This window comes from Panthera onca, chromosome X, assembly GCF_046562875.1.
Source record: "Panthera onca isolate mPanOnc1 chromosome X, mPanOnc1 haplotype 2, whole genome shotgun sequence".
NCBI lineage: Eukaryota > Metazoa > Chordata > Mammalia > Carnivora > Felidae > Panthera > Panthera onca.
In genome coordinates, this window is record NC_138357.1 from 127,616,893 (window position 1) to 127,631,139 (window position 14,247).

A 14,247-nucleotide genomic window follows, 5' to 3' on the forward strand; every position below is an offset into this window, starting at 1 on the left:
CCCTCACTCTCTTCTTGTTTCCTTCCTTCCTTCCTTCCTTCCTTCCTTCCCTCACTCTCTCCTTCCCTCACTCTCTCCTTCCCTCACTCTCTCCTTCCCTCACTCTCTCCTTCCTTCCTTCCTTCCTTCCTTCCTTCCTTCCTTCCTTCCCTCCTTCCCCCTTCCCTCCTCCCTCCCTTCCTTTTTCCCCCATTTCTTCCTTTCTTCCCCTTTCCCTTCCTTCCCTCTCTCTCCTCCTTCCTTCTTTCCTTCCTTCTTTCTTTCCTTTCTTCCTCCCTCCCTTCCTTCTTCCCTCCCTTCCTTCCTTTCTCCCTTCCTTCTTTCCTTCCTACCCTCCTTCCAAGAAGCTAAACACATCTGTCTCGTTGATAGCATGAGGATAATATACACTATTCCCCCACTCATGGGATTGTCTAGATGTCAAAATAGGAAGATGCCCTATTTCTTTCAAACTTGCTTTCCAGGTGGGTGGCATATATACATGGCTCTCCACAAAGGTTCCCCAAGAGAAAATGGCTCTAACAAAGAGCGTTATCATTCAGTCAGCCTAATAGACATGAAAGCCTGCATGCAGAGGGCTGGACGCCAGCCAATCAAAAGCCCTGCATTGACACAGATGCATGGTGCATGAACGTGCAGATTTAATGCTTACCAAACACGAATGGATTCAATGCATGCCCCGTCCTTCATACTGGTTTGCAAACCCCTTCCTCCACCTTACCGCTTCCTTCAGAATTGTGGGTTTCCTGGTGAAACTGGCACCCACATCTCCCTCTCTCTCCGTTGATAGAATGTTCTACTGGGCAATACTGTTAACCTGTGTGTCGTCCCCTATCCCGCTTTACATCTGTCTTCTCCATTTAGCTGCTCCAAGATCTCATTCCCGGAACATCATGGCCCCTGACAGTGTAGAATCTGGAGGACTCATTTATCATTTCTTATACGTCTCTCTGCCATCATCACCACATTGAGAGTAACCCTAAATCATATCTTTATTTCTTATGCAGAACTGGTGGTAGGTCAATGCTAAAACCAGTCTGTGCACATCGACTGTGGCTTGAAGAAAATGTGCAAGTCGAATGCCAATGATGGATTCTTGCTCCATGTTAGGGAGGGGACCCGGCAGGAAGGTGATGAACAGTAATTAATCTGACTCTTCTCCAAGGGGAAAAGAAAAGTCACTGTAGGGGAGCCCTTTGACAAGGCACACTTGTAAAATTCAAAAGGATACAATTACAGGCTTATGCTCTCAGAGTAACTAACCCTTCCCAGGAAGAGGTTGATATATACTTAGGTGTCTCCAGGGGATGTTGGAGTATTATCTTATGGGAAAGTCGATGATTAATTATCATGGTCCTCCATGAACCACTGAAGCTCAGCTTGTGCCCAACTTGATGGAAAGCCCGTGTCCAATGCAATTACCAGCTTGTCGATCAGATTTCTCAAAATAGAACGTGGAACGTCGCATGGGGCGGGTTAAAATATTTATGTTGCATTAATTGTGATGCCCAACATCAAAAACACAACGTCCAAAGAGAAATTTCACTATTTCCTTCGAAATTCCATGATGGCATTAAGATTAAAAAAAAACAAAACTGTTGCAAGTAGTTGAAGGATCATAAAGTACAAATAAGTAACCATCTGCTTAACTTTTAAATTGCATATGGTTGAGGCACCTGGATGGTTCTGCCAGTGGAGCATGTGACTCTTGATCTTGTGGTTGTGAGTTCCACCCCCACATTGTGTGTAGAGATTACTTTAAAATAAAATCTTTAGGGGCACCTGGGTGGCTCAGTGGGTTGAGCGTATGAATCTTGGTTTCAGCTCAGGTCATGATCTCGTGGTGCATGAGTTGGAGTCCTGAGTCAGGCTCTCTGCTGTCAGCACAGCTGCCCCCCCCCCCCGGCCCCTCCCCTGCTCACTCTGTCTCTCTCAAAAATAAATGATGATTAAAAATTTTAAAAAAACCAAAATCATTAAAAGATAAAATAAATTACATAGGGTCAAAACGTGTAATAGATGCATCTGATGACAAAAGTTTGAAGATGTCCTACATCTCCTTGGAAAACCTTACACACACATAAATTAAGACATGAATTAACACATTTCTATAAGAACCAAGTGTAATATGAGAACACATTAGCAATTTGTTGACATGGAAAGATCTTACAAATAATTTTGTGCAAATCAGACAGAATAACTTGGCACGTCAGACACACATAGTAGGCATACATACCAACCTTAAATTCTACATGTGTGTGTGGGTGAAATGTCATATGAAGAAGAAGGAAGAGAAGGACATGGGAGATGAACACACGGACACCCACACCAACTAGAAGTCAAAACTCTCGTGCTCAAAACACTTCTTTATTCAGATTATGTCCTCTTTTTTCCTTGCACTACACCACTTCCCATCCCTGGAATGACAGCCCAGAGCCATACTTCTCAAATTTCAGCCGACCAGAGCCTTGCACAACCTGAAGACCTTCTTCCTATTACAATTCCCATCATTTCATGCTTTCAGGGGTGCCTCCGCCCCCATTTAGAATGTGAACTCATTGCATGGAAGTGAAATAGTAATTCTTGATTTATGACGTATTCTCATTACTGGTCCACACATTGCTGCTTTTATTCTCCTTCCCTTCCTCCTTCCCTTTTTCGTTCATCCCCTTTATCTCCCTTTATGCCCCACCATCCAACACGCACACACACACACAGACACACACACACACACACACACACACACACACACACACACACTGACCTTAACAACAAGCTGTAAATACTTACTACACGTACTTCATTCCTTTTTCCTGCCACAGTGCCTTCAAGAAATTCACCTTGGGGTGCCTGGGTGGGTCAGTCAGGTAAGTGCCCAACTTCGGCTCAGGTCATGATCTCAGGGTTCGTGGGTTAGGCCCCCCCCCCCCCATCGGGCCCTGGGCTGACAGCTCGGAGCCTGGAGCCTGCTTGGGATTCTGTGTCTCCCTCTCTCTCTATCCTTCCTCCACTCATGCTCTCTCTCTCTCTCTCTCAAAAATCAATATTGAAAATGAAATAAAATAAAAGTGTGATCTACAGCTTGTGCTATTTTAGCAATTTTATTTCTTTCCTTTAATGCATTGCAAAGTTTCCTGAACATTATTAGGCTTGGTCCTGCCTGATTTCTTTCGATTGCCATATAATATTTCCTGGCATTAAAATACAACACGGTTCCATTTACAAGTTGTGGCAAGTGCTCGTTTATTGCTTTTGACCACCCTGTGTGTCACTGTAGTGATAAATGAGTCTACTCACAGGAGAGGTGTAGCAGGAAGGTGCTACATCGAGCATGTAAATATCCCACACGTTGAAAAGCAGACGACGATGTCCTTGTCTATGTGCAGAGTCCTGCACTTAGGGGCTTAAGTTAAACGTCATTTTCTCAGAAGATCACATGGCTTACATTGCACATAACTGAGGCAGGAGTGAGCCAAGCAACAAAACAGATAAAAAACAAGGTCACCAGATTCAACACAGATTTCGAAGAAAATAAAACTGTTGGTATAGAGAGAACACAGCAGACCACTTCTCCCTCCCTGAGTATAAAGGAAAACAATGTAAAAATGAGAAAAACCAGGGCGAAAATAAGAACGAGATCACATCACACATAGCGATCTCTGCCTCAGAAACAGTAACCGCTCTCAGAAGTTGCTTGCATTGCAAGCAGTACTCGTCAGCGATTCCCACATGCTTCCCAGGAGCCTAGAAATATACTGGATGCTTCACAATTCCAGCTTTCCTTTAAAACTAACCAATATATTGGTTGTCTCTGTTCCTGACACCTAAAACAGCTCCAGGCACTTGGGAGTGCTGAATACAAATTTTTAAACATAGAGGATGCCTTACTATTTATAAGTAATTTTTACATAGAACAATCCATATAGTCATGGCCTCCATCACTCAATAAATTTACCATCATTAATTCCCACTCCATGCCATGCTCCGTACCTCTTTAGGCAGAACATGAGACCAACAGTGTAAAACATGAATAAAATAACGGGGATCGACAAATGCACCAGGCTTTTTTTTTAAGTTTATTTATTTTTGAGAGAGAAAGAGAGCAAGTGGGGTAGGGGCAGACAGAGAGAGAGAGAAAGAGAGAGAATCCCAAACAGGCTCCACACTGTCAGCACAGAGCCTGACACGGGGCTCGAACTCACAAACCATGAGATCATGACCTGAGTGGAGAAATCAAGAGTCAGATGCTTTATTGACTGAGCCCCCCAGGTACCCTAACAAATGCACCAGTTTTATTAGAGAAAGGATTACTGAAAAATGGATTTTCTTTCCACTGATGATCATTTTACAGATTTTCCATGAGAATGCGTATTGCTTTGCTAATGGAAAGAGATATGCATTCTTTAGAAAAATCACACCCTTCACACCTAGGACGTATGAAAAAATGGTGCCCCTATGGTAGGCATGGTCCATATGGTTAAAGGGAAGCTGGTTGCAGTCTTGCACAAGAAGAACTCTGAATCTCCCTATTTCAAATGCAATTCCAACAAGCAAGCCCTTTGGGTGCTCAGCTGTTGGGGACACTCAGTAGGTAGAATGACAGTTGACTTGTTTTCCTTCACTCTGAAATCCATTACCAGCCCACTGGACATGACTCGATAATGGATATTTGCTAATTAAATCTACTCCCATTTTTTAGATCAGGATTTTAGCTGTTGAAATCAGTGACCCAGACTTGATACTATTTCTGTGCCGGAGACTTACCAGCTACGAGGCACCTGAGCGCTGTTTGCTAACAATGAATAGCAAACGCGAAAACAGTGGAGATTCAATGGATTCAGTTGGTGGCCTTTAAAATCCCCCCCAAAAATGTTATTGTCCACCATTGAGTGCCTGCAGTATTGCAGACATCATGTTAAGGATTTTTCTTTCAATAGTTCATGAAGTCATTATACTAACACGCTGAGGCAGCTCATGCTTGTTTTACTTATGAGAGAAAGTCCACAGAGAGGAAGACACATTGCACAGGATAGTTACTAGTGGAGCCATGGTTAGAATGGTGGCCCCCACATCTAACAAGAGCCAGATTACTGGGACGTATGTATAAATGGTGTTCTGGATGGGCAAATGTTTTCTTTCATCTTCCTACCCCTGTTCCTCTTTCATTTGTGACTAAGGGGTGGCCAGAAACAGAGCATGTGGTGATTCTTCCAGAGGACCACACAGCAACGTTTCCTGGGCCATACAGTAGGGTTCTGCATGACTCAGGAACAACACGCGTCCTCATTTGCTTGGAAGGAGAGTGGCCTCTAGAGGAAACTGCCAGTGTCTTAACAGCTGCCTCGTGGTTACATCCGAGAAACGGAGGAGAACTAAGCCTCCAGAATTATCACCCGGAGATGTCCACAACCTGAGCTTTGATTCCTGTGAATAGGTCACCCTCCATGGCAAAGGGGGCTTTGAGTATGTTATCACATCAAGGATCTTGAGGTGATGGGATGGTCCTGGATTATCCAGGTAGGCCCATTGTTGTCACAGGGGCCCTTATCAGAGGAGGACTTAAAGATCAATGTAGAGAGAAGATGTCCTCACGGAAGCAGAGGTGGACTGAATCTGCCCTTCAAGACTCACTTTGGACTTCTGGCCTCCAGAACCATAAAAGAACAAATGTGTGTTGTTTTAAGCCACAAGTATGTGCTCATTTGTTACAGAGGCAAAAAAACACTCATAGGCCCTCCCACCACGGCCAGCCTGGCCGTCCCTTCACTGTGGAGGAATTTGCAAATTATTTCCCTTTTACATTACTCAGTCGTCCAGAAATTCATCTTCAGTAGAGGAGCCAGTGACCATGGCACCTCCTCGGAGGACCAGGTGACCGAGATGGCCTATTTTTTTCATCAATGTATTCACCAGTCAAAGACCACTAAAATGCAAGTCGGGATTCTTAACATCTCACAATTGTGATGTAAGACAGCTCTTATTGACGAAGAAAACAAAGGCACTGAGGTATAAATTGGAGATTTCCTCCTGGACAACTTTTCATCCAAATACCCATTACCTATTAGGTAACTGATATAGCGTCTGATGTTGTATGAAAACTGGCAGGAATTTCTTCCTTTCTTTCTTCTTTTCTCCCTCTCCCGCTATAACACGTGAATGTTGCAAACCTATAAAATAAAGGGAATTTAATCCAGTGCTTCTCAAACTCAGGGAGAGCATCAGAACCACCTGGATCGTTGTTAAAAACACAGATTGATGCCTCCCCCCCCCCCCCCACCCCAGGGATTCTGAGTCCGTAGGGCCATGGTGTCACCATTGAGAAACTGCAGCACCAAGAATTCCCAAGGGAGAATGGAGTTTCTGGTCTTTGGAGGACATTTTGGAAAGCACTATTTTAATCTTTAGTCTCCGTAAATAATCCAGTGTAGTGATTCTCAACTTGGGATATTTTAGCCCCCAGGGGACACTTGGCAATGTCAGGAGACATCCCAGCTCTCATCTTTGGGGGTGTGGGATGCCTCCAGCACCTAGTGGGTAGAGACCAGGGATGCTGCAAAATTTCCTACTTGGAGTGCACCACGAAAGAATGGTCTGGTCCAAAATGTCAATGGCTTTCTGGTGGAGAGCCCCAATGACATACAGTGAGATCCACACATGCTATGGCTTTTTGTCTTTGAGCAGTTTACTGAGTGTCCGTAAGCTTTAATTTGTCAATATATAAAATAGAAATAAAATGTTAATAGAGTTATAAAAAAGATGAGATGAGATAATGCAACAAATTATGCAGCAGATAGTAAACTCGCCGTAAAAATGTATTGATATAAAATGTATCCCTCCACTTTAATAATATATAATTTCCTAGTCAAGAAAGGCATATATTCAGAATCACAGGGGGCTTTGAGGTTCTATTATAAATAAGCAACCTATTGTCACATCAAGCTAATCACCCAGCAAAAAAATGCATATTGGCCTTTCCTGGCAAGATGCGTCTTTTGTTTTTTAATGTTTATTTATTGACTTTGAGAGAGAGAGAGCAGGGGAGGGGCAGAGAAAGAGGGAGAGAGAATCCCAAGCAGGTTCCACACTGTCAGCACACAGCCCACCACGGGGCTCGAACCCACAAACCATGAGATCATGACCTGAGCCGAAAGCAAGAGTTGGGCGTTCAACCGACTGAATCACCCGGGCGCCCCTGGAACGATGAGTCCGGAGAATTGAAAGAACAATGTGTCTTCTTCTGTTTCCACCAATGGAAACTTCCGTTTCTTGATAGCACCCTGAGTCACCAGACTTAACATCAGGCCAACAGAAATCCATTCCAGCCCGTGTAGCTGATCCACGTGGCTACCTTATTTGAAACCCTCCACTGTGCTGTTTAACTTGCAAATGAACTTGCCATGATGATGAGAAACGATGGACACGTCTTTTACAAAAGTGTGTCCATGGTTTCGCCAGGAAAATATCAGCCCTCGTTCAAGCATCGGCAAAGCGTTATTAAAGACTGTGTACGCGTGACTTAAAAGTGTTTATTTACTGCCCCCCCTAAATGCTCTTGATATTACAAAATTTATGGTTTTTCAAATGGTATTCCCCAAAGTCTTTCTCTCCAGGGCCTGCTGTTTTGATATTTAATACATGAGATGTGTCAGATAGAAGGTTGAGGAGGAGGAATGTCTATCAAAATTGCTAATAATTTAGAGCCATTATGCCGGGGAGCTTTTCAGAGGAAGAAGCAGAAAGGATGAGACATTTCAACGTGGCTCTGACATCCCTCTCTGCTGTTCTTTCCACCCTCAGCTCTTAATTGCCCGTGGCAATTCACTCACTCCAGTGAGTGCCTGACAGTTCTGCCTTTCCGGAACTCGCACATGGGGGAGTAAACAGCCTTTATTTTTGCATAAGAGTCTTCAAATGCAACATTTATAAATACAAGAAGCAAGCCGGAGGGCCAAGGACATGGTTACGCATGCTAATGGGTGATGAATATTCTCAGCACTGGTGTCTACATAGTGCTGAAGGACAGAGAGCTCACTGGACTCCTGTAGACACCTGCCTGGCTGACGATGCCTTTTTGTCTGATCTGAGTTAGGTTCTCTCCAAGGCAAGTGTCAGCTCTGAAAGGGCTCTTGGGGTTTCCTTGCTGTGATGGACTATGGCAGGGACAGGGGCCCTCGGAAGTGATTATTTTGACACTTTGGCAGTTGTAGATATATATAGATCTCTCTCTCTCTCTCTCTCTCTCTCTATATATATATATATATATATATATATTTTTTTTTTTTTTTTTTTTTTAATGGGCTAGGCTGTTAAGTGGATGCCACCGAGGAGGAGAAATGATTGCTTGGATCACTGGAAAATGTACAAAAACGTCAGTGGGAGATTTTTGTCCTTCCCCGAGACGTGTTTACTATCATAAGTGTGAGAGCAATATTACAATTACGTGCAATGCCTTCTGAAACTAACTTTTTCCTCTTGCTTTTACTCAAAAAACATATCTTTGGTATCTTTTAATGTGGGCGTATCCCACAAACACAGCACTCATTTCCTTTCTGAACTTTTGAGAACAAAAGACTTTTGCCCTAACATGAACTTTGTCCTGATGATAAGAGTCAAAAATGGAAGAAGGCGTCCAGTGTTGATCTTGCATTTTGGTCTGCCTCTCCAGACCCCCCCAACTCTTAGGTAAGACAAGCAGAAAAGCATTGGGTCCATGATCTTACTTTCCAACCACGTGTGGGCTCCAGTTAGCTGACATTTGACTGATGATCTCATCACACTACTGAAGCTGTTCTAGCCAGGATTTTGTTTTTAATTTTTTTATTAATGTTTTTATTTATTTTTGAAGGAGAGAGAGAGAGACAGAGCATGAGCAGGGGAGGAACAGAGAGAGTGGGAGACACAGAATCTGAAGCAGGCTCCAGGCTGTGAGCTGTCAGCACAGAGCCCGATGCGGGGCTCGAACCCATGAACTGTGAGATGATGACCTGAGCCGGAGTCAGACGCTTAACCGACTGAGCCACCCAGGCGCCCTGATGATGGATAATATTTTAATTGAAGCAACACCAAAAGGGATTTGAGGGCAGCCATGGCCCGAGAACTGGAACATTCTAGTCTAGGTTCTAAAGAAAGCTCGGTGCGAGGCAAGCTGGTTTCCCTCGCTTGCTCGTGCATTCACGAACAAGGGGCGTGTTTATCCTGTGCCTCATGTGCTGTTTGCCCCATCAGGGTCTGCACTGATGCCGTGGCCTACAGTTAAGAGATGGAGGAAACAGAAACAGTCGGGTGGAAAACCCTGGCCATGTTTTCCCCGAACCTGGGGAGAAGGCAGACTCCTGTCCAAAAGCCAACTCTGATTTCTGCCTGGCCCAAGGGTCTTTAAAGGGTTTCATCAGTTAAGGGAGTGCAGTGGTCTGTGATGTTCCTGGTAACAGGCAGGCTTGACGACCTCAGCTACAGAGTTATCTTGGTGCTTCGAGGTTGTGCGAGAAGTTCTGGTTGTTGGTGCCCAGGGAGTGGTTTTGCAAGGTCTGGTTCTTTGGAACCCCCAAAGGCAGGGCAGGTGGGGGGAATGTTGTGCAAAGGTACTCTGTTCTTTCTGCACAGGAGGGCAGGCTCAACAAATGCACACAGCTTGGTCAGTAAAGTCATTTGTGTGATCTTAAGAAAACAAAAACATGTGCTCAAAGATTGCCAACGTTATCAGAAAACCAAGGGCCTTCAGGGGCGCCTGGGTGGCTCAGTCGGTTAAGCGTCTGACTTCAGCCAGGTCACGATCTCGCGGTCCGTGAGTTCGAGCCCCACGTCAGGCTCTGGGCTGATGGCTCGGAGCCTGGAGCCTGTTTCCGATTCTGTGTCTCCCTCTCTCTCTGCCCCTTCCCCGTTCATGCTCTGTCTCTCTCTGTCCCAAAAATAAATAAAACCGTTGAAAAAAAAAATTTAAAAAAAAAAAAAAAAAAAGAAAACCAAGGGCCTTCAAACAGACCTGTGGGCCTCTGTGACCTCGGAACATTCAGGTCCTTCGCTCCACAAAAGCCACCGGACTGCAGATCTCAAAGGAAGTAAATTAGTTCCGTTACAGATCAAGGGCCTTAGGTCAGCAAAGAAGGAGTGTATTAACTTGAAGCAAGTTAACCCTTAAACACTGGCTGCAGTCTCTAGGTAGCCGGGAGCAAAGGAACAGTGCTTGGAGAAGCCACCTTAATGAACCAAGGTGTCCAGCCATGTTGATGAAGGACGCTCCTCCCCGCAAATCAGTGAACACTCCATTTTCCATACATCCTTTGGGATCTGCCGTCCAGTGGCTGCAGTCCAGTTCCAGTGGGACCACGTGGTGACATTCATTTTTATCACTCATTGCCGTGGCGATGGCTAAGTGTACCCTTCATGGTATGTCTGTCTCCATGATGCGTCGTGCAAATTAATCATGGGATTTGTACCTTCACAAATGTTACGTAATTACTAATTCCTGATATTTTTATTAAAATTACAGATATGCAAGAGAGAGAAAGCTGCACACAGGATGTGTGTGGCCATAGTTCTTAATCCTCTTGTCTTTGGAATAAAAAGTGGGACTCTGTGTTCTCACTGTTGTACCCCTCATAGTTTTTTAGCTTCATGCCTGTCTATGTCCTTCTGCTCCAGGAAAGGAAAAACTAATAGAAAAGCCCAGTTCTCTGTTCTTTTATGCCAGCAGGAAGTTTACCCCAGCACCAAGCCCTAACCCAGTGAAATCATCCCAAATCTGGGATGCCTGGGTGGCTCAGTCAGTTGAGCGTCTGCCTTCAGCTCAGGTCATGATCTCACAGCTTGTGGGTTCGAGCCCGCATCGGGCTCTGTGCTGACAGCTCGGAGCTTGGACCCTGCTTCCAATTCTGTGTCTCCCTCTCTCTCTGCCCCTCCCCTGCTTCCATTTTGTCTCTCTCTCTCAAATATAATAAAGCATTTTTAAAAATTAAAAAACAAATCTCTCTTCTTTCCTTGTTCTTTCTACCCATTTTCAGATGTTGAGGAGGAAGAATTTCCTCTGCCATTCAAGGTCCTCCTGGTTGGACTAAGAATCAAGTTGACACGAGGCAGATGAGCATGAGAAAATCACGTTTACTTTACTACATACGGGGAACCCACACAGACACGGAAATTCCAACGACAGGCAAAATGAGGTACATATGTCATTCTGAATTAGGGGAAATGGGCTAAGGGTCCGGGTCTTCAAAGGGAAGGAACGTAGTTCTCAGGAATACGAAGAAGGAAATGTTTGTCTCTGATCAGAAACCGGTCTCGTGGCTGTTCCTAAATTATTCGCAACCAAAGAGAAAGTGAGTCTCTTGTCTGGCCCACATCGAATGATCCTTATACTCTGGGCTGGGGAGAGGCTGAGCTTTCCAGGGCGTGTCGTTTAAACAATATCAGCCTCCTAAAAACTGAGAAGAAAGGAAGGTCTGTTCACCAGACAGCCGTCCCCATCTGCTACCAGCAGTCACCTATGCGTGGAGTTCCTTACCCTTTCTCCAGTCCCAAGCCGTGGCAAGCAGGGAACAGCCTCTTTAATTTAACACTGTGAATATGAAAATAAATAAGCTCCCAGGGTACACACTCTGTAAAAATATACGGCCAGGAATAATGGCTATCTTCGACCTTTGCCTGCAACATTCATGTGTTTCAATTAATTTTTAAGACGGTCTGATAGTATAGAAATGTACAGGGAAAGACATCCAAATAATTGTGGAAGGGAGAAGCTTGAGTTATTTGTAATCATGTGGAAAATTAATTAGAATTAGATAATCACAGCTTTTTAAAACGGTGGGATATTTCATTTAAAAATTCATTAATTTATGTATGAATAACAATCTTTAATTTAGTCACTGTATTTTAGCATCTAATTATTTGTGGGAGAGCCATAATTCGCTAATTTTGAGTATACCCAAATGGATTCATTTGACTTCTTAACAACCAGAGGACTAAACTGTGAAACATGGCAAAACCTTTTAAACACGTGGCGCCTCAGGTTGTCATCAAAATCTGTCATAACATAATATTTTAAGGCTGCTAAAAGCATCCTACGGTAGGGCATTAATCAATACTGAGTAGAAAATTAGTGTTGGTGGTTATGAAATACACGTTAAAACATTTTCGTTAATAGTTTGGAGTTTCAAATAATGCACAGGTTTGGGGAGAAATCTTATGTGAGGCAGGGGGATTCTGAGACACGTGTGCAGCTGGGAGTGTCATGTCAGCACTAAAACAGCTCCCCGTCCTTGGCTGGTGCATCAGTCACGAGCCTCGTAGGGTTCAAAGCTTATGAATGTTTACAGGCAACGCCTGCAAGGTTCAACTCTGAGTCATTTATTTGGAAGAAAATAAAGTATTTGTTTCTGCAAAGCCGTGTTATTAATAATGGCAAGGTTCCCAAACAACCCTCAAAAAAATCTTCTCTCGCCTGCCACAAAAAACACAAGATACTCAAGACTTTCGGTGCACAACCATAGGACATAACACCATGGTAGTCATAAATAAATGAATATAGACTCGAATGTTTTAAAATCACAGTTTCAGAAAGCTCTTAAATGTTGAAACAGAAAATGAAGGAGTTTCCTTTCGAGGACGATGAAGTGTCAGGTGTAGCACATTATGGGAATTCTGCAGACTCGTTCTGGAACCTTTGAAGGAGTTGGTACGTTTGATTTCTTAGCACTGGCTGCAAGGACGGAGGTTGGACCAGAAGAGGACGTGTGGGCAAACATTCCTTGAGAGGCAGGGACTGTCGCTAGGAAAAAACCCAGAAAGGAACAGAACAGGGCTTGGGGAGTGATCCTCGTCACCCTAACAAAAATGATGCAGACCTAAACCTTGGCGACAGAATTCTTAGGCCAACACTGGGCTGGGCCGTTGAGAATCCGGTCAAAGCAAACTGGAGGGCGGAGTCCATTCAAAGGTACATACTAACCGAGCGAGCGCCCAGTGCAAAATCCCTGCATAACATTTGAGAATCCGAGGTCAATTTTCAAAATGCAAAGCTTAATTGCGGGGTCAGTCTTTGCTGGTTGGCTCATTTGTATACGGGACTTAAATGTTTCCAGAATTTCAAAACGCATACCTTAATCATAAGGTCAGTGTTTGCTGGCTGGCCCAGCTGCGTATCGGAGTTAAATATTTCTAAAAAGATACTTCCTGGGGCACCTGGGTGGCTCAGTCGGTTAAGCGTCCGACTTCGGCTCAGGTCATGATCTCGCGGTTCGTGAGTTCAAGCCCCGCGTCGGGCTCTGTGCTGATGGCTCAGAGCCTGGAGCCTGTTTCGGATTCTGTGTCTCCCTCTCTCTCTGACCCTCCCCCGTTCATGCTCTGTCTCTCTCTGTCTCAAAAATAAATAAAGGTTAAAAAAAAAATTAAAAAGATACTTCCTTGCTTTTGATGGTGACCAGACTAGTTGCCCAGACATGCAAGCTATTTTCTGACGTGTCAGAGTGACTTCAGGGCATCTCCATTGAATGAGTAGCGACCTCATTACCCTAAAGATGTAGAAGTTGTACTTAAAAAGACTCTGTTTGCTTTGTTTCCATTTATTTCTTGCATATTGGAAATGTAAATTTCTGAGACTCCAATTCTCCCGTTGCGTTTTCTCACACAAGCTACCGGAGGGGGATTTCATAGATGTTTCCTCAGTATTTACCAAATACTTAGCATTTCCACTTGTGGTTTCCAACTCAACATATCTGAAAATGACTCTGTTCAATGAAGCCAGGTTTTGGTCTTGGGTTGTTCTCTTTAGAGGTGATAATTGGGCTGGGGTTTGAGACACCGGAACATACTTTTTGTCTTATGATTTCCTTCCCCCAAAAATTATGGAACTGAATCTGTTGAGCCATGCTTTTCCATTTTACCACCATATCCTCTTTATTGATGCTGGTAACAGACCAACTGATGCCTTCTCATGTGCAAGACCTTTGTGAGCACAGCCTAGTTTCCTTGGTATTAGAATGATGTTGAGTACATTAGAGTTTTTCACATATTATATGGCATTTATTATATGAAAGCTGTTTTAGATTCTTGCCAAAACTGGGGGTAACTCATTTTGCTGATCTAGACTTAAGTTTGATTTTTTAAAACTACAAACAGTGATCACGTCTAAGGACAAGAGACTTAAAGACCTGTCAAAGATATAGAAGGTATGGGCCAGGGCAGACAGCACGTTTTGCCTAAAATTGGGTATTTGTTTCAAAAGAATGGAGCATAAGTTCTTGGGCAGAAATG

The 14,247-nt window shown here is 43.9% G+C and overlaps 1 long non-coding RNA gene across 2 annotated transcripts in view; it reads left to right on the forward strand.

The window, feature by feature from the left end:
• LOC145714580 (uncharacterized) overlaps window positions 1–12,963 on the forward strand; it is a 202,599-nt gene extending 189,636 nt beyond the window's left edge. The window contains exon 4 of one of the 2 annotated variants that reach the window (XR_014136906.1): window positions 11,001–12,963. This is a non-coding gene — a long non-coding RNA (uncharacterized LOC145714580). Of the gene's footprint in view, window positions 1–7,797; window positions 8,101–11,000 lie in introns of those variants that run through there. The other variant, XR_014136907.1, reaches the window with a different exon arrangement.
• The last annotated feature ends 1,284 nt before the right edge of the window (window positions 12,964–14,247 follow it).